Source organism: Pinus tabuliformis, chromosome 4_2 (genome assembly GCF_031772625.1).
Source record: "Pinus tabuliformis cultivar Carrire ecotype Pingquan chromosome 4_2, CPIR1, whole genome shotgun sequence".
NCBI classification, from domain to species: Eukaryota; Viridiplantae; Streptophyta; class Pinopsida; order Pinales; family Pinaceae; genus Pinus; species Pinus tabuliformis.
In genome coordinates this window covers 205,521,136-205,541,994 of record NC_142304.1, presented here as the reverse complement: position 1 = coordinate 205,541,994, position 20,859 = coordinate 205,521,136, and positions in this window count along the sequence as shown.

Here is a 20,859-nt window from a genome sequence, read left to right as displayed (position 1 = left end):
AATAGTCAATGTTCTCCTAAAAGGATATTGTAGGGTCCACTTCGTAGTGTGCACATAAGTGATTGAGTATATTTTGGGGATTTCTCTTTTTCCATTATGATGTTATCCTCATATTTAGTTTATTTTTATTATGAAATTGTCATTGATTTTAAGATAGCTTAGTGTTGATGATCATGTTATGGTATGCTTATGTTTATGGTTATATACAATAGTAATTGTTTATTACATTGACTATAAGGCACCTACACAAAGAAAACGCATGTCTATATGGATATATAGATAGTGGTAATGTACTGGCACACCTCATGAATAAGACATATCGTTGGTCCTCAATGTTGGTTTTAAAAAGCCACTTAAACTAGTATCATTTTTGTCATATTTACCCGATCTTCCTTCACAATTGCTTGGTTTTGCTTATATATTTCCTAATAAAACTAAATAAATCCATAAAAGGTATTTGCATTGTTTTATTTTATTTCCTAATTTTTAAATGTTTAAAATTTTCTTTTACCAGTTTTTTTATAGGAATATTTTGATTTGGTAAGTTATCCTTTGTTAAGATATTTGCAAGGAGCTTAGAGAAAACTAGGGAAGAGGTTTTGTTCCTAGCCTTCACGAGATGGACACCTTCTTCCTAGATCAACAAGATTTCACAAGGAGAGGGATAATCAAGGTGATGGTCATCATTGCACTAGAAGGGAAATCATTATAAACTAGTAAGAAAATATACACTAGTTTCTAGAACCCGTGATTTGACATGATTCGACTACCACATAGGTCAAATTTGTTGAGTGTGGATGCTAAATCAGGAATATAGTTAGCTTATGGATAATTTATAGTTTGTTAGTTTCATTTTTGTTTTGTATAAATAATCATAGAGAGTGGAGACACGGGGATAAAGTTCCTTTATATCGATAAAATCTTAATTAAGTGATGTACATGTTGCCATCATTATATACAAGTGGCTCTAAGGTTATACAATCAGTAAATTCCTTTGTGTGTGTGCTTCAAATCTTGGAGGGACCCTAATTTCTTGGCATGTGCACCTATATTTCATGTGTACATACTTTAGTTTCCTGTCTATTATTTTGTTGGTAAATATATCTCAATATTCTATTTCATTTTATATTATATATGTGTAAATTAGCCTCTATTTATAATGTAATAAACATTTCCTTTTATTAAGTGTGGAATTTGCTTTAAAATCAAGTCTAATCTTGCTTGTGGGTAATAATTAGAGTGGTCTACAGAGTATTGTTGCAAGCCTCTTTCACCCATGGGAGTAGAATAGAGACACTACAACTTGATTTTCTACCCATTGATACCCTAATGTATGCTTGATAAGCTAGTTAGAATTGAATCAATCATTTTTGTTTGATTTGATTTATAGTAGTCTTTCCACTTAATGCATGAGTGTTTAGTGTTCTTTCCAAATCAATAATCTCCACAAGTGAACAAAGTATTTTTATGTGATCCATCTGAGGTATGATATCTCACAACCTGGTTTTCTACCTATGTAAGCTTTGGTAGCCTAGAACTTTTTTTTTTCATTGCAATAGTTCAAGTGAAGATAGTATTTATTTTGATATTAAGTTAGAACTATTAGTTTTTCCACTACAATTACTTGTTGCATTTATACTCACCTTAATAATAGTTAAATTGAATTCCATTCTTAGTAAAAATTTATAGTGACTTAATTAGCTTTCATATTTTTTTTATTATAAATGTTATTTTGAATTCCATCCTTCACTGAAGACATTGATTAACATCCATAGTTAGTCCTTTGAATCTCATTCGTAAACTTCATTTAGAATTTATATTCGTTGTTAGTTAATCTTATTATTTATTAAAGTGACATATTAGGTAACTAAGCTAATTCATTCACATATAATGAGTGTGTTTCATTAGTTTATGAATCCCTAATTGATATAATAAGTTTATTAATTTATGCAAATAAATTAAAGCTAGCACATATCTGCAATAAGAGTTAGTATACAAGCGAAATAATAGTGTTGTCAATGCCTATTTCAAAGTGATGCTACAATGTTTTAAAGAGATAAAATCCTAGGCCATTCCTATGCTTGTACATTTAAAGCCTTATACCTAATGCTACAAGCTAGCATAAATAGTAACAGTGACCAACATATGCATTGGAATTAGATGCTTGGTATGGTAATATATTTCATTTCATTTGCAATGAATTGGCACAATGATTTTGAAATTGAGAAAACATGTGACATGTTCATCCATATAATTGGAAAGAACTTCGTAATATGTTTCACAAATGAGAAAAATATCCATGGGCATTGAGCTTCGTGTTTTCGCAAATAGAATACATATCGAAAATGAATTAAACAACAGGTTCTTACACCTTGCATTATCTCATGTTAAGACATTATGTAAATGGCACCCTGTTGAAGCCCCGAAAATCGGGTCGACAACAAGGGGGATACCCACCTGGTCCGGACCTTGGTTGGCAGCCCCTTATCCGTTTGGTATAGCGGGTCCGACTGGGGATAATGGGACCAGGTTCCCAATCTAAGGGGTGTGTGTGTGTGTAGAGTTGGATGATGCTGATCTAGGAGTATTTTAAGCTAATTTAATTCAAACTTCTAAACTGACTCTATGCTATTGTAATCTAATAAGAAACAACACATCTAATCTACGCTAACCCGGGGTGTATTTCTTCTATTATGCGATCTAAAAAGATTTCAAAAAATAACTGGTAATAAAGATCATTCACCTATCATAAGAATAGAAATAAATTAAGATAAACCACTCTGCATAAAAAGTTAGGCAAAACAGTTGTGAACAACATATCGCATAATAAGTTATTCATATGTCAAGCACAAATAAATGACTCCACCGTACAGAAGTGCCAAATGGTAACCCACACATTCATACATTAACATATAAACAACTAAAACTGCATATCACTCTAAGAATATAAGCAGAAATTGGTCAAGAGATAAAAGTACCATTTATGACTGATTTCACTCATAAGCTTCAAGCAATAACGATTTATCTCTACTTGTTCTAACATCTACTAAGAGTACAAAAGTGCAACATCAGTAGCAAACATTAAATGCAAACATTGATAAATCTCGATCCATCCATTCATCAAAAACCCCCTCCGAGGGTGCAAAAGTGCATGTTCTGAGGACAAGTTTTTTGACAAATTTCCGGACCCTTCTCCAAATGCCATGAGAAGGGTTAAATACTACTAACTAATTAATCTTAATTACATAAATTTAGGACACGGCTTCAAATGACCGCCCTTCTACTAAAGCAAATTTATTTCTAAAAATTGAATATAATTTCTAACCGTTTCTATATTTGCTCCTTAGTGCTATAAGCAATGCAACGTTCGCCTGGGAAGAGTTGGCTGGTTGTCTTTCCTTTCGTTCGAGCGATGAAAATAGAAATAACAAGAGTTGGCACTGCTTTCTGAAAAAATAGAAGATATTTTCGAAAATCTTCCTCTGGCTTGGTGTATTCGCTGTGTGTATACTTGGTATAACCCAAATTTCTTTCAAACTGATTGTGTTGTTGCTATTTCGGTTTCCGACCGTACGAATGACTCAATAAGTTAGGGACTTTGCTCTCTGAACAATTTTCCGTATTGAAAATTGCTTCCGTTCTTTGTTCCAGGATTTTCTGGAGTGTCTTCCCTCTTTAGCGTTTTTCTTTTTGCTTTACCCAGTCTGAGCTTCAGGATCTTTTGTAAACAAGCTGCTTTTGTGCGCCTTTGACTCTGAGTCTTGGATAGTCTATTTCCATCAGTATCTGTTGAGTGATACTCTGGAATCCGCGGTCCTGCTGCATGCGACATCCGTTTGCGAAGGCATCTCTTCTCTGTTCTCCGAGTATTGACGCTTTCCCCTTTTCCTTAGATGTTTCCTACACATTGATTTATATTAGTTGTTGCCTTACAGTTCACGCAAAGGAAAAGAGTAATGACGAAATGATTGACATGAAAGCTTTAAGTTCTAATGAATGCATAATCATGACACTCATAATGACTTGACTCTTCGAAAAGCACAACACAATCTTTCTTGGATACTTTGGCGTACAATCATTAATTTCTCTTAAGGCGCACGCCCAATTTTGATCTACAGACAGTTTTCCTTGAACACTATGTCGAGGAAATTTTGCGATGAGTGATTTCTGCGATTCGCATCGCAGTATCGAGGATTGCGATGTCAAGATGTGTCATCGCAGGAATTGATGATCGCATTCATCGCAGATCGCAAATCGCAAAATCGCAGATCGCAAGATCGCAAATCGCGTTTAATCATTCAATCACTGTGTGCTTCTTATGCGATGTTGCGATATGCGACGTCGCATATCGGCCGTCGGCGATTCCTTAATTTTTTATTTTAAGAGCGCTTTTCAAAATATGCGATGCGATGAATTTTGCGTCACTCCTTTGCAGCTTATTTATGCGCATAGAAAAACACTTCACTCTCTCTTTGCGATGCGATACAACTTTAGGGAGTTAAAATACAAAAATTTTGATAAAAAAAATTTTGGATTTTTTGTTAAGGGTCCCCATTTGCTTGGTGTTATTGCTAATACCAAACAAAGAGGGGGGTTGTTGGTGACCACAACAATGGCGATTCATTGTGAAGAACCAGTTATCTCTGCTTTTCTATTGAATTTCCACTTCCGAAACAGAAAAATTTTCATATGTCTAAATTTTGTTATGGACAGATAGAGTACATTACTCCTTATCCTATCAATGATACTTTGTCTCAACCTTTTCATATTCCAATTTTTTGCTTCCTCAGGCTTAGTTCTTGTATTCACACCAGACATTACTCGGTCTTTTTAAAGATAAAATAAGGTCTTCTCTGCGTACTGGCTTTTAAAATATGCTCATTTGTCGTAGGTAGAGCCTCTGCTGCCCGCAAGCGTCCATAGCCTCGACAGGGTTACCTGTTATCCAGCAATGATCCTTTATCCTGCTTGAGGTTATTTACAACATTTCAGAGAAAAACCCTTTTTGACACTTTTTCCTTTTTTATTCTCTAAAGAACAATGTCTTGGTTTGGTGGCCAAATTATGACACAGTCATTCACTTGATTTACACTTTTGTTGAACAAGCTGGCTCGTGATGAGACCCCTTATCTTTTGATTGCAACAATCTTGAGTTGTTGCCCTGTTTTGGTAGACAGTATTGGCAAAGTCAGCAAGTTATAATATTTGTGATCATGATAAGCCGGCTCGTGATGAGACCTCTTATTCTTTGAGATATAGTGTTTTCTCGGATTGTTCCTCTGAATGCTGCGATTTCCTTTAGCAGGGAGGAAGTCATTGTTTTTCCTTAAGAAAGCTCTGGACGACAATAATAGAGTTTGAAAACAACAGCTTTACAGAGAATATTTATTTTATTATTGATACCTTTCATTGTGCTGATATAAAACAATTTCTTACCAAAGGTTGCTTTCATAAAAGTTTTTTAAGTTGAAACTAGCATCATGTCTAGGCTAAAGTTAACTCTACCTGTCAATAATAAAAATCAGATTTTTCGAAAAGTTTTGCTACTTGTACAAGCGAAAAGCTCAAGATCTGAAAGAGAATTGGTGTCTTTTTCATGAACCCTTTTAGTGACCATCTACAACTGGTTTTATTTATAAGAAAGAGAAAAACAAAATAAAAACTAAAACTATCCTACAAAAATAGAAGAGTGATCTTCTATGGAAAATACATTTTAAGAATCTGTCCATTAACAGGCAAATAATCTTTTCTACCTGCCAAATCCTGCAACACAAACATCGATGGGCCTATGACTTCTACAATCTGAAAAGGACCAAGCCACAACTTCTAAAATTTCGTATGTTTGCCCTTTTCTTCATGAGCCTTATCCCATTTCAAAACTAAATCTCCCATCTGAAAGTTTTTTCTGGTCATTATGCTTGAGTCAAAAGAGGATTTTATCAGCGCTTGATGATGGGCATGGGTTTTCTTAGCTTGTTCTCGTTGTTCTTCTAATTTTATTATTTCCATTTGTCTTAGTTGTATGGAGGAGGTAGATACCTCATCGATGTGTTGTACTAAAGACAAAGAGGGAATGACTAAGTGAGTTGGAAGAACCACTTCTTTCCCATAAACTAAATTAAAGGGAGAAGTGCCGATTGAAGCTTTCTTCGTTATTCTATCTGCCCATAAAGCATTTACCAATGCTTTGTGCCAATTCCTTTGGTTTTGGTCGACTGTGCTTTTAATAATCCTGATTAGGTTTTTGTTTGTTGATTCAGCCAATCCATTACCTTGCGGATAGTAGTTAGCCGAATATTTCAGTTTGAACCCTCTTTTAAGTGCAAACTCAGTCATTGTATTTCCAGAAAAGTATGAAGCATTATCAAACATTAAGGCCGTTGGCAATCCAAACCTAGTGATTATAAATTGATCTATGAATTCAATAATGTTTTTAGAATTAGCTCTCTTGAGAGGAACTGCTTCTACCCATTTAGTAAAATAATCTGTTGCCGTGAGGATGTACCTATGCTACTTAGAAGAGTGAGGAACGATCTCACCTATTATGTCCAAGCCCCATTGACTGAATGGTTGCTCGATGCTAACCAGCTGTAGTCGCATGGACGGTTTCTTTTGTCTCCCTGCAGTAGTCTGGCAGACTTGGCATTTCCTCACGTAACTGTGTGAGTCTTTGAACAGTGTGGGCCAATAATATCCTGCACGTAACATTTTATGTGCAGTAGCGTCTCCAGCATAGTGTCCGCCTGCTGGTCCATCGTGGAGTTCCTGCAAAACCTTTTCGGCTTCAGTTTTCTCAAGACACTTAAGAAGCACAGAATCGTAATTCCTTTTAAACAGAACATCATTTATGAGTTGGTATTGTTTAGCTTTCAATCTCAGAGCTCTTTTCTTGGTGTGATCCAGGTGTGATGGAGCATACCCGTTCTTAAGATAATAAATGGTGTTAGCATATAATGATTCTGCGTCGTTTAGGCTTACCTCATACCTATGTACCTCTTCAAATGAGTTCTTGGGAATTTGCGATGCTCCATCCAACATCTTGCAGAAGCCTTGACCTCTTACAATGTTTGTTGGTTTGATCTCAAGATCGTATTCTTGTAAAGCGGTGATCCAATTTGCTCTTTTTTCGCCCACATCCTTTTGTATCAGAAGGTTTCTTACCGCTGGAAACGGTACTATGACTTTGGTATGGGCTTTAAGTAAGAAAGGTCTGAAATACTTGATCGCTTTGAAAACAGCATATGCCTGTTTCTCCACGTCTGAATAGTTGAGTTCAGCACCTTGTAAGTTCGAGCTAAAGAATGCGATTGGAACTTCCGCCTTCTCTCGATTTGCTTGAGTTAGAATCGCGGCATAAGATTTCTCTGAGGCAAATGTGTATAAGATAAAAGATTCTGAAAAATTCCGGGTCGCTAAAGATGGAGCGTTAATGATGGCTTGTTTGATCAAGTTGAATGCTTCATGCTCATCTTGACCCCATTTAAAATTTGAATTCTTTTTAATCATATTTTGCAAAGGAGAAACAATACGTGAGAAGTCTGGGACAAATCTCTTCACAAAATTGATTTGACCAAGGAAAGATTGTGTTATCACTGAAAATGCCGTTGTCAAATTTTTTTTTTAATCTAGCTTAAAGTCAGGGTGTTTTCGCAGCACCTGAATTCTATTTAGCAGTTTCACAGCGCCAGGATTCTTTTTAGCAGTTTCGCAGCGCTACCTGTTTGAGTGGTTTCGTAGCATGCTACGAAACTGGGGATTTGTTCGAGTTTTCAGTAGAGGCCCGAATCATAGCATGCCTATTGTACACTGATTACAACTGCTGCAGATGAGGTTGATCTGCTTAAAAGGTTTGATGTCAGATTTTTCAGATGAGATTGAAGATATCAAGGTTTACTAGGTTGTTCGTGTATTATGCACAATGGCTACACCTTCAATCATCAATATGTAAAACCTAATCCTTATAAGGTGGAAAAAAGCAACATGAATGCTGATGGTTTTCAGCTGTTTTGGTCAACAATTATGTCTTTTCTTTGTAGCATTCCAGCTTAGAATAGCCCCTGTGTATATGGCCTTTTTGCGCCTTATGGGTAATGATAATGAAGGAAAATTTGGCGTGCGGGCAAATGGACAAAAGCTGTAGTCAGAGAAATGGATAAGATTGCTGGGATGCTTACACCAGAGCAGGACTAGTCAGTAAGGATCGCTGCTATGCAAAAAGTTGAAGGTCTTGTTTTTGGAGGTACTCCTGATTATGGATGCTTTCCAGCACTGTTGAAGCAGCTTGTGGGACCTTTGACTGTTCAGTTATCTGATCGTCGATCTAGTATGGTGAAACAGGCATGCCATTTATTGAGCTTCTTGTCGAAAGAGCTATTAGGCGATTTTGAGGCCTATGCTGAATTGTTTATACCAGTTCTCTTTAAACTTGTAGTCATAACAGTCCTTGTGATTGTTGGATTAGCAGATAATTGTATAAAGACGATGTTATGTAATTGTTAAGTTGCTCGCATTCTTCCTAGCATCGTGGATTGTGCCAAGAATGATCGTAATGCAATTCTCTGTGCCAAGTGTTGTGATTATACATTGCTCGTGTTAGAATATTGAGCTGGTGCTCCTGAAATACAACGTTCAGCTGACCGATTATGAAGACTTTATAAAGTGTTGCGTGGCGCCGTGGAGATGCTACGAGTGAGGTTCTTCCTATGGCAAGAACATGTTATCGCATGTTTGTAAAAAACCTGGCCAGAGCGCTCACAACGCATATTTTCAAGTTTTGATGTTGTAATACGGAGGCTTATAAATAAGGAGGTAGGAGATATTTATAAGAGATATGTTTCTCCATCAAATCGTGACAGAGGTACACAGCCCTTGAGGAATCCGGCATTGAGAAAGCCTTTTAGACAAGCTCCTGAAAGAAGCCATGAAAGTGTTCTTCAAACCGGCAAACAGCACGTTAGTGCCTTTGAAAGTATGCTGAGAGGCTTAGACTCTTTGAAGAAAGGGAGTGTTTTATAGTTTCACGGCCTGTTAGCAGGGATCCGGGAAATGAAATTGGAGGAAGTTGTCGAAGAACACAATCTTCTGTGTTTCTTGCCCGTGCCGGTGTTGATTCCCCATCTGCACATGATCCACCCTTTCCGGCATATATTTCTGGAATAAGTCAGATTCCTGTGCGCCCTTCTCTTGATGCTAATGTATATAAAATTGGCATGCGCAGTGGTACTTTAAGTGCCGATCTTCCTGTTATGGCGTCTTTGGAGAATGCGCATTAACTGTATGACAATATCAGTATTCGAATTTTCTCTTATGCAATGCAGTGATAAAATGCCAAATGTAAAGTGGTTTTTATAAAGGTTTTGATTGCCATAGGGTTGCTATGATTAATGACACCGGGATAGATATGTGGCAAACGAAGATATTAGCTGTTCGTTCATTTGCTCTGCCACCGATGAAAGACAGAGACACCTGGTTGATATTTGTTTTTCTTTGCCGGAAAAGGGGTAGTCGAGTTGTTTTTTATATGCTACAAGGCCGCCATTATTAGTGGCATAAGAGCTGGCGTCGTTAAAAGGGGTAATCGTGTTGGTTACATGCTCCAGCTGTTGGCTTAAAGAAGGAGAATTCTCATTATAATTTCTGGCGCTCACTTAAAAGCTACAGTTCAAGAAAATCTTGCATAAACAGAGGCTTATAATAATCACGAGATTTTGCACTAGTGAATGACATCCCCGGGAGGTTGTAGAATTGAGGGAGGTCGACGGCAAGGCGGAGGTGATGGGTCTGTGGGTGTTTGATTACGGTTTCATAATATGGAAGGCGGGTTTCCAATATGACCAACGACGAGTTGTTTCCATCAAAGGCTACCGTCGTCTTTTCCATCAAGGGAGCACAGACCTTAGAGGAACCCTTGCCAATCCAGGCAGGACTGTTACACTCGAGCCTCACGATGACCACACCAGTTGAGGCGTTGCTTACAGGGTTTCTGGACAGCAAGCTGAAGATATTGTTTTATCTTATTTAGAAGTGAGAGAGAAGGAATATGACCAAAAGGCCTACGTTGATTTCTATTTTGAAGGGGATTCAACAGAGCCAGCTATATCTGGAGTCCTTGTGTACATTGCATCAACAGACAAGAATTCGAATAAGAATTACCTGGACCCTGCACCATTGGAAATGATGGCTCAGTAAATGGTTGAAGCTGTGAGTCTTTCCAGGCCTAACATTGAATATCTCTTTCAACTAGAGACGGCTCTACTCGAGATAGGTTGCAATAACAGTCATGTGACAGACCTCGCAAATGCAGTTAGGAAAGTATTAACATGCAAAGATGGAAATGCTACTTCAAATGGAGATGCAAAGTAACTGAACTTCAGTGTGAACTTCAGCAATTTGTTGTCTTATTCACGTGATTGTTTTAAAGGATATTTTGCCGAGCCTTTTGAGTTCTATAACATGCGCTGCCTCAATCTAAAATATCTCTGATGTTATTGTGGATCCATTGAGAGATAAAATTGTTAGTGCTCACATTGCAGCTTTGATTTCTAGGTCCTATGCATAAAAAACAGAGTCCCTGTAGGAATTATATCTTCATTGAATCCTTCATCCAAAAGAAAATCAGTGACAGTAGAGAATTAGGAGCACAAGGCTAAATTTTATACTATCGATGCTTTTGACTCTAAATGGGAGAAATTTTTAGATCCAGGGGAGTTCATTGTGATGGTTTCATTGGTTAAGAAAATTCAGAAACTCTACAACAAAAAGATGCAGCAGATTCTGACAGACAAGCCGAAATTGATATATGTAGACCCAGTCAAATTGGTACAGTAGGGTGAGATAGTTTGGTTTGATAATCCTAAGGAGCTTAATGTCCAAGTGTTGAATTCTTCCAACTTTAAGATCTGTACTTTGAAAAAGAACACCTCATTTGAAGATTTGAAGACAGCAAGGAATACTACAGTGACTTTATGTTCCAGTTGGGATTTATGAAGCTTTTTATTGGTTTGATGCTAATCAAGTTGGCTGTGATATGTAATGACAGAAGCAAGCTTCATCTTCTTAAAACTATTTAGGTTCCTAATAGCTGTACAAATGTCTGAAGAGATCATGAATCTAAGCAGAAAATGCTTCAAAGATACATAGGTTCTGTTTTGACATCTACAGCAGTTTCGTAGCGCGCTACGAAACTGCTGTAGAATGCTGTTTTGTGGAAAAACAATGAATTTTGATGATGAGGTCAGTTAATGGTAAAAGAAGGTCTCAAAGTCAGGCAGGGAGATCATACATGGGTTTCATAACAACTCAAACAGTGACAGGTGTAGCTCTTGAAGAAAAAATAAAATATTTTGTTTATTTTCATAAAGTTTTCTCAAAGGCAATTTATGACCGAGCTACTAGCGTATTGGTGGGGTTACCAGAATCTTCGGTTGATACACCTGTTGGTCCTTGAAGTATCCAGATCATATAGCATATGGTGGTTATGCGTTGTTAATTGAAGGTTCAAAGAACTCGGAGTGTGGTCTTTAAATGATAAAGAGGAATGGAAGACAGGGGACCGTGGATATAGGGTGATTAATTTTATCAATTAATAAGTTGTCTTACAGCTGGCATCCGAGACCAGCTTGCTCGGTGAATGCTCCCTTAACATATCTCAGCCATAATGAAAATCATACAGTTGTCCAGCATCCAAGAAAGCATCAAGTCTGCGAGGAGAATGAAATTAGTATTTTAGTTGGATTAGGATTGTGTGTAATTTTAGTTCAGCATGTTTGTAATTAATGCAGTAGTTAAAAGCATGTAGGAGTAGTTAATAGCCACCTGGGAGGCTCCCCTCATGCTGGAGGAGGAAGCTCGAGGTGTTTTAGAGTTGGCTTGCCTATATAGGGATCAGATGAGAATGTAAAAAGGGTTGGACTGTATGTACAAAAACAGAGTTTTATAGAGCTTATGAAAAGACTGTTACAGTAATAGCAAACAGAGTTTTTTCTTCCCAAGATTCTCAATGCATCTCTTTGTTCAAATGTGATGGTGGTTTTAGTTTCTTAATGTTCTTTTTACAGCCTTGTTATGGTACAATCCCTCAGAATTCATATTATATGCTCTGACTTCCTGTGTGCTTGACAGGCTGTGGGTTTTGGTGAAGCATGTTTGAACATCACTCAGAATTCATTTTTTAATGCTCTGACTTCCTGTATGTTCAGCAGGCTTTGATTTAGGTAAATTATGTTTGAACCTTTGATGATGCAAAGAGCCTTGGCTTCTATGAGATGACTGTGATTTGGTTTATTAACTGTGAGAGACTCCATAGCCCAATGAAGACTAATTTGATGTATGTCCAGCCAGCTATATTTTTATAAAGGTGTGAAGAGTTAGCCCTCTAGTGTTTGAAGGATTTTGTCAAGAGTCATGAGAGAGCCCTCTCTGATTAGGAAGGCTAATTCCTAATCTAAAGTATGGTCTGAAACAGTTACATGAGACCTTGCTTGGTTGCAGTCCCTAGTACTGGTTTTGTGATAACATTTTGGTGCGTCTGCCGGGAGCTTAAGATTGAATTTCTGAAGGTAGCAGGAGTTCAAATGATTTTCAAGGCTGCAAAACTACCTTGGCGACTCCATTGTTGAAGAATTCAAAGTTATATATTCATGGTGATTCCACTGGAGTTATGAAAGACCCAGAAGCTGCTCTTCTTTGTTCAAGGTATGCATGCATAGATTTCTCAGGAATTCATGGTTTCCCAAATCGTATTCCCAAGGATGCATACTTTCTAAGGAATGGTCCAAAATTTAACGGAGAGAATCTGAGTTTAACTTTGGATCATATATCAGATTTTTGTGAATTTGCACAGCTTCTTAGAGTTAAACATGAGGATGTTTGCATAAGGTTATTTTATGATTCATTCCAAGGGAAATGCAAACAGTGGGTTGAACGCTTGCCTGCCAAGTCCATTAAGTCATTGCCAGACTTTTGGCTTATGTTCTTGGAGGAATGGATAGATAGGTCAGAGGTGGAAGTAAACTCTCCTTCAGTTGAAGGTTTTAAACAGTGGAATGATGATCATAATAAAGAAGAAACAAATGAATCTTTTTCTTTGTCCCTGTCCTCATATCTGAAATCTTTTGACTGCAAGTCAGAGGATAAGATGAAATTTTTTGATGAATTTGCCAAAGACATTGAGAAAGAAATTGAAGGTTTAGAAGGACAAATTCAAGCATACAGTTTTCATGATCATGATTATTATTCTCAAAAGTTCTCTGTGACAGAGAGCAAGGAGACTATGCTGCTTCCATTCTCCTTCATGATTGAAGAATTGAACACTGTGGTTGAAGATCAGTTTGCACAGCTGGAAAGTTTCAAGGAAGGACAAGCTGATCATGTGTTTTGGGATCCTATAGCTGATTACATGGAAGAGTTTTATTCTCCAGTGTTTCAGCTTACCTATGAAGATCAGAGACAGTTTCAGTGGCAGCGGTCTTTACACTATTATATCAGTTCTGAAATCCGATACAGTCAGGGAAGATTTCAGTGGCAGCGGTCATTACACTGTCATATTGGTTCTGAATTCCGGGACAGGCAAAGAAATCAAATGTCAGACAAAGCAAATGATTGGCTGCATTGGAAGTTTCATGTTGATTGAGCTGAGGAAAGTTTGAATTGTTAGGGTAGGTAGGTAGATTGCAAATAAGCTCAAGGTTGGCTGAGCATTTATTTTTCAGTAGCAGTAGTTTCTTTCTCCTACAGTCATGCTTGTCAAGCAAATTTTTGTTTGTCACAAATGGATAAGGCACTGGAGCTGCATGTTCTTAGCGCACCACAAGGGCACACTATCCCTAGTGGAGCCACTGTTATCACTGAAAATGCCGTTGTCAATTTTTTTTTTTAATCTAGCTTAAAGTCAGGGTGTTTTCGCAGCACCTGAATTCTATTTAGCAGTTTCGCAGCGCCAGGATTCTTTTTAGCAGTTTCGCAGCGCTACCTGTTTGAGTGGTTTCGTAGCGTGCTACGAAACTGGGGATTTGTTCGAGTTTTCAGTAGAGGCCCGAATCATAGCATGCCTATTGTACACTGATTACAACTGCTGCAGATGAGGTTGATCTGCTTAAAAGGTTTGATGTCAGATTTTTCAGATGAGATTGAAGATATCAAGGTTTACTAGGTTGTTCGTGTATTATGCACAATGGCTACACCTTCAATCATCAATATGTAAAACCTAATCCTTATAAGGTGGAAAAAAGCAACATGAATGCTGATGGTTTTCAGCTGTTTTGGTCAACAATTATGTCTTTTCTTTGTAGCATTCCAGCTTAGAATAGCCCCTGTGTATATGGCCTTTTTGCGCCTTATGGGTAATGATAATGAAGGAAAATTTGGCGTGCGGGCAAATGGACAAAAGCTGTAGTCAGAGAAATGGATAAGATTGCTGGGATGCTTACACCAGAGCAGGACTAGTCAGTAAGGATCGCTGCTATGCAAAAAGTTGAAGGTCTTGTTTTTGGAGGTACTCCTGATTATGGATGCTTTCCAGCACTGTTGAAGCAGCTTGTGGGACCTTTGACTGTTCAGTTATCTGATCGTCGATCTAGTATGGTGAAACAGGCATGCCATTTATTGAGCTTTTTGTCGAAAGAGCTATTAGGCGATTTTGAGGCCTATGCTGAATTGTTTATACCAGTTCTCTTTAAACTTGTAGTCATAACAGTCCTTGTGATTGTTGGATTAGCAGATAATTGTATAAAGACGATGTTATGTAATTGTTAAGTTGCTCGCATTCTTCCTAGCATCGTGGATTGTGCCAAGAATGATCGTAATGCAATTCTCTGTGCCAAGTGTTGTGATTATGCATTGCTCGTGTTAGAATATTGAGCTGGTGCTCCTGAAATACAACGTTCAGCTGACCGATTATGAAGACTTTATAAAGTGTTGCGTGGCGCCGTGGAGATGCTACGAGTGAGGTTCTTCCTATGGCAAGAACATGTTATCGCATGTTTGTAAAAAACCTGGCCAGAGCGCTCACAACGCATATTTTCAAGTTTTGATGTTGTAATACGGAGGCTTATAAATAAGGAGGTATGAGATATTTATAAGAGATATGTTTCTCCATCAAATCGTGACAGAGGTACACAGCCCTTGAGGAATCCGGCATTGAGAAAGCCTTTTAGACAAGCTCCTGAAAGAAGCCATGAAAGTGTTCTTCAAACCGGCAAACAGCACGTTAGTGCCTTTGAAAGTATGCTGAGAGGCTTAGACTCTTTGAAGAAAGGGAGTGTTTTATAGTTTCACGGCCTGTTAGCAGGGATCCGGGAAATGAAATTGGAGGAAGTTGTCGAAGAACACAATCTTCTGTGTTTCTTGCCCGTGCCGGTGTTGATTCCCCATCTGCACATGATCCACCCTTTCCGGCATATATTTCTGGAATAAGTCAGATTCCTGTGCGCCCTTCTCTTGATGCTAATGTATATAAAATTGGCATGCGCAGTGGTACTTTAAGTGTCGATCTTCCTGTTATGGCGTCTTTGGAGAATGCGCATTAACTGTATGACAATATCAGTATTCGAATTTTCTCTTATGCAATGCAGTGATAAAATGCCAAATGTAAAGTGGTTTTTATAAAGGTTTTGATTGCCATAGGGTTGCTATGATTAATGACACCGGGATAGATATGTGGCAAACGAAGATATTAGCTGTTCGTTCATTTGCTCTGCCACCGATGAAAGACAGAGACACCTGGTTGATATTTGTTTTTCTTTGCCGGAAAAGGGGTAGTCGAGTTGTTTTTTATATGCTACAAGGCCGCCATTATTAGTGGCATAAGAGCTGGCGTCGTTAAAAGGGGTAATCGTGTTGGTTACATGCTCCAGCTGTTGGCTTAAAGAAGGAGAATTCTCATTATAATTTCTGGCGCTCACTTAAAAGCTACAGTTCAAGAAAATCTTGCATAAACAGAGGCTTATAATAATCACGAGATTTTGCACTAGTGAATGACATCCCCGGGAGGTTGTAGAATTGAGGGAGGTCGACGGCAAGGCGGAGGTGATGGGTCTGTGGGTGTTTGATTACGGTTTCATAATATGGAAGGCGGGTTTCCAATATGACCAACGACGAGTTGTTTCCATCAAAGGCTACCGTCGTCTTTTCCATCAAGGGAGCACAGACCTTAGAGGAACCCTTGCCAATCCAGGCAGGACTGTTACACTCGAGCCTCACGATGACCACACCAGTTGAGGCGTTGCTTACAGGGTTTCTGGACAGCAAGCTGAAGATATTGTTTTATCTTATTTAGAAGTGAGAGAGAAGGAATATGACCAAAAGGCCTACGTTGATTTCTATTTTGAAGGGGATTCAACAGAGCCAGCTATATCTGGAGTCCTTGTGTACATTGCATCAACAGACAAGAATTCGAATAAGAATTACCTGGACCCTGCACCATTGGAAATGATGGCTCAGTAAATGGTTGAAGCTGTGAGTCTTTCCAGGCCTAACATTGAATATCTCTTTCAACTAGAGACGGCTCTACTCGAGATAGGTTGCAATAACAGTCATGTGACAGACCTCGCAAATGCAGTTAGGAAAGTATTAACATGCAAAGATGGAAATGCTACTTCAAATGGAGATGCAAAGTAACTGAACTTCAGTGTGAACTTCAGCAATTTGTTGTCTTATTCACGTGATTGTTTTAAAGGATATTTTGCCGAGCCTTTTGAGTTCTATAACATGCGCTGCCTCAATCTAAAATATCTCTGATGTTATTGTGGATCCATTGAGAGATAAAATTGTTAGTGCTCACATTGCAGCTTTGATTTCTAGGTCCTATGCATAAAAAACAGAGTCCCTGTAGGAATTATATCTTCATTGAATCCTTCATCCAAAAGAAAATCAGTGACAGTAGAGAATTAGGAGCACAAGGCTAAATTTTATACTATCGATGCTTTTGACTCTAAATGGGAGAAATTTTTAGATCCAGGGGAGTTCATTGTGATGGTTTCATTGGTTAAGAAAATTCAGAAACTCTACAACAAAAAGATGCAGCAGATTCTGACAGACAAGCCGAAATTGATATATGTAGACCCAGTCAAATTGGTACAGTAGGGTGAGATAGTTTGGTTTGATAATCCTAAGGAGCTTAATGTCCAAGTGTTGAATTCTTCCAACTTTAAGATCTGTACTTTGAAAAAGAACACCTCATTTGAAGATTTGAAGACAGCAAGGAATACTACAGTGACTTTATGTTCCAGTTGGGATTTATGAAGCTTTTTATTGGTTTGATGCTAATCAAGTTGGCTGTGATATGTAATGACAGAAGCAAGCTTCATCTTCTTAAAACTATTTAGGTTCCTAATAGCTGTACAAATGTCTGAAGAGATCATGAATCTAAGCAGAAAACGCTTCAAAGATACATAGGTTCTGTTTTGACATCTACAGCAGTTTCGTAGCGCGCTACGAAACTGCTGTAGAATGCTGTTTTGTGGAAAAACAATGAATTTTGATGATGAGGTCAGTTAATGGTAAAAGAAGGTCTCAAAGTTAGGCAGGGAGATCATACATGGGTTTCATAACAACTCAAACAGTGACAGGTGTAGCTCTTGAAGAAAAAATAAAATATTTTGTTTATTTTCATAAAGTTTTCTCAAAGGCAATTTATGACCGAGCTACTAGCGTATTGGTGGGGTTACCAGAATCTTCGGTTGATACACCTGTTGGTCCTTGAAGTATCCAGATCATATAGCATATGGTGGTTATGCGTTGTTAATTGAAGGTTCAAAGAACTCGGAGTGTGGTCTTTAAATGATAAAGAGGAATGGAAGACAGGGGACCGTGGATATAGGGTGATTAATTTTATCAATTAATAAGTTGTCTTACAGCTGGCATCCGAGACCAGCTTGCTCGGTGAATGCTCCCTTAACATATCTCAGCCATAATGAAAATCATACAGCTGTCCAGCATCCAAGAAAGCATCAAGTCTGCGAGGAGAATGAAATTAGTATTTTAGTTGGATTAGGATTGTGTGTAATTTTAGTTCAGCATGTTTGTAATTAATGCAGTAGTTAAAAGCATGTAGGAGTAGTTAATAGCCACCTGGGAGGCTCCCCTCATGCTGGAGGAGGAAGCTCGAGGTGTTTTAGAGTTGGCTTGCCTATATAGGGATCAGATGAGAATGTAAAAAGGGTTGGACTGTATGTACAAAAACAGAGTTTTATAGAGCTTATGAAAAGACTGTTACAGTAATAGCAAACAGAGTTTTTTCTTCCCAAGATTCTCAATGCATCTCTTTGTTCAAATGTGATGGTGGTTTTAGTTTCTTAATGTTCTTTTTACAGCCTTGTTATGGTACAATCCCTCAGAATTCATATTATATGCTCTGACTTCCTGTGTGCTTGACAGGCTGTGGGTTTTGGTGAAGCATGTTTGAACATCACTCAGAATTCATTTTTTAATGCTCTGACTTCCTGTATGTTCAGCAGGCTTTGATTTAGGTAAATTATGTTTGAACCTTTGATGATGCAAAGAGCCTTGGCTTCTATGAGATGACTGTGATTTGGTTTATTAACTGTGAGAGACTCCATAGCCCAATGAAGACTAATTTGATGTATGTCCAGCCAGCTATATTTTTATAAAGGTGTGAAGAGTTAGCCCTCTAGTGTTTGAAGGATTTTGTCAAGAGTCATGAGAGAGCCCTCTCTGATTAGGAAGGCTAATTCCTAATCTAAAGTATGGTCTGAAACAGTTACATGAGACCTTGCTTGGTTGCAGTCCCTAGTACTGGTTTTGTGATAACAGATTGCATGGCTTTTTTGTTATGAGGCATGGATATTTCGGAAATTTCTTTGATTCTGTCAGGTTCAATGTGAATACCAGATTTTGACACTATGAATCCTAGCAATTTTCCTTCACTTAATGCGAAAAAAGATTTCTTTGGGTTAAGTGAAATCCCATACCTTAAACATCGTTGAAAGATTTGTTTCAAGTCTTTGAGATGGTCGCTTCGCTTCTTGGAGTACATTGTTATATCATCCAGGTAAATCACTACAGATTTATTGACTAAACCTTTAAATGCGATGTCCATGGCTCTCTGAAAGGTAGCGCCGGCATTGATCAGACCAAATGGCATCTTCCGATATGCATATGTGCCCCATTTAGTTTGGAATGTGGTTTTTAACTGATCATCGGGTTGTACCAGCACTTGATTGTATCCTGAAAATCCATCCAAAAAAGACATTAATACTGAGCCTGCTATTGCCTATAATATCGGCTCCATAGGTGGGAGGGGAAAATTGTCTTTTTGACAGGCTTTGTTGAGATTTCGGAAATCGATACAGATTCTAATATCTCCATTTTTCTTTCTAATGGGTACCATATTGGATACCCATTTGGAATGTCTGACGGGGAAAAATATCCTGGCTCTCAACAACTTATTTAGCTCAGTTTTTATCTGATTTTCTAAATTGGGGTGGATTTTTCTGAGTTTCTGCTGGACAGGTTTTTCATTGTCAACCATAGGGATAGTGTGTTGAATGATAGAAGTGTCGTATGTCTTCAGCTCATCGTAATTCCAGGCAAAAACATTTTTGTATTGCCTCAAAAGACGGATATACGCTAATTTTTCTTTAGGGGCTAGGCCATGGCCTAGATTAACGTTTTGTGGTTTCTCATCGATTCCTAGGTTTACTAATTTGTAGTTCAGAGTCGAACTGTAGAGTTTAGAATTGGTAGACCTTTTAAACCGACTTTTCAAGTCATATAAGTCTTCTAACTTAACCACCGATTTAGGTATAGCATTATCAGTGCTATTTTGTTGTATTTGGTGATCATGATGGTCTTCGTCAATTATTTGATTTGAGTAGAATCCTTCAGAAGTGAGGAAATTTACAATGTCAGGATCGTCATTGAATACTCTCCAGTTTGTAATGTTGTCAGGGATGGATGGTCTAAAGATTAATTCTATTGAGAATCTATCTGGACTAAAATCTTCGGAGGGAATGAGTCTAGAGGCTACGTTAGCTAATAGGTCTGCGCTCGCATTTTGAAGTCTTGGGATTGACGAAATATTGAATGTTATAAAATGTGCAGTCAGATCTTGTACTAAAGATTGATAGTGTTTCAAATGACCTGATAAGCAATGTATGGTGTTACGTACCTGTTTGACGACGATCTCAGAGTCTCTGAAAACTTGCAGGTACTTAACGTTCAACCCGATTGCTTTGTATAGGCCTTGCACCAAGGCTTCGTATTCCGCTATATTATTTGTGCAATCGAATTCAAGTCTGCACGTAAGCATGGTCTTATTTCCATCTGGGCTAATCAGAACGCATCCTGCTCCTGCTCCCTCGTTAGATTTAGAGCCATCAAAATATAATTTCCAAAACAAAGATGTATTTACAGGGTTATCTAAAAAATTAACACATTTTGAATTATCAGTTTGGGAAAAATTTTCGACTTGGGACAAAACTGAATTTTCTAAGTAAGGTGAAATATGAGCATTGAAATTGCCGAGGAAAGAATCTACCGAGTAATTGCCTATGATACTGCTGTTGTATGCTATTGCTTCATTTTCTCCCTCCAATTCCGTCACTATGTACTTTTGGTGTAACTCTCGTTCAACCTTTATTTGATTCGGTTTACCATTGTAGGGTAACCACATGTGCGACCAGTCGGTTGAGAAGTATCCATGGAGCTTTTCGGACCAATCCCTGCTAAGAATTAAACCATAGAATTCAGGGATATCAGCTACTAGAATGTCAATAACCTGACATACCTTCGGGTTAGACGACAATCTTATGGTCACTTGATTAAGTTCACCAATCACTTCGACTTGAGATCGATCAAGCTGAACTATGCGCACCGCGGATTTTTGTGGTTGAACATTCAACT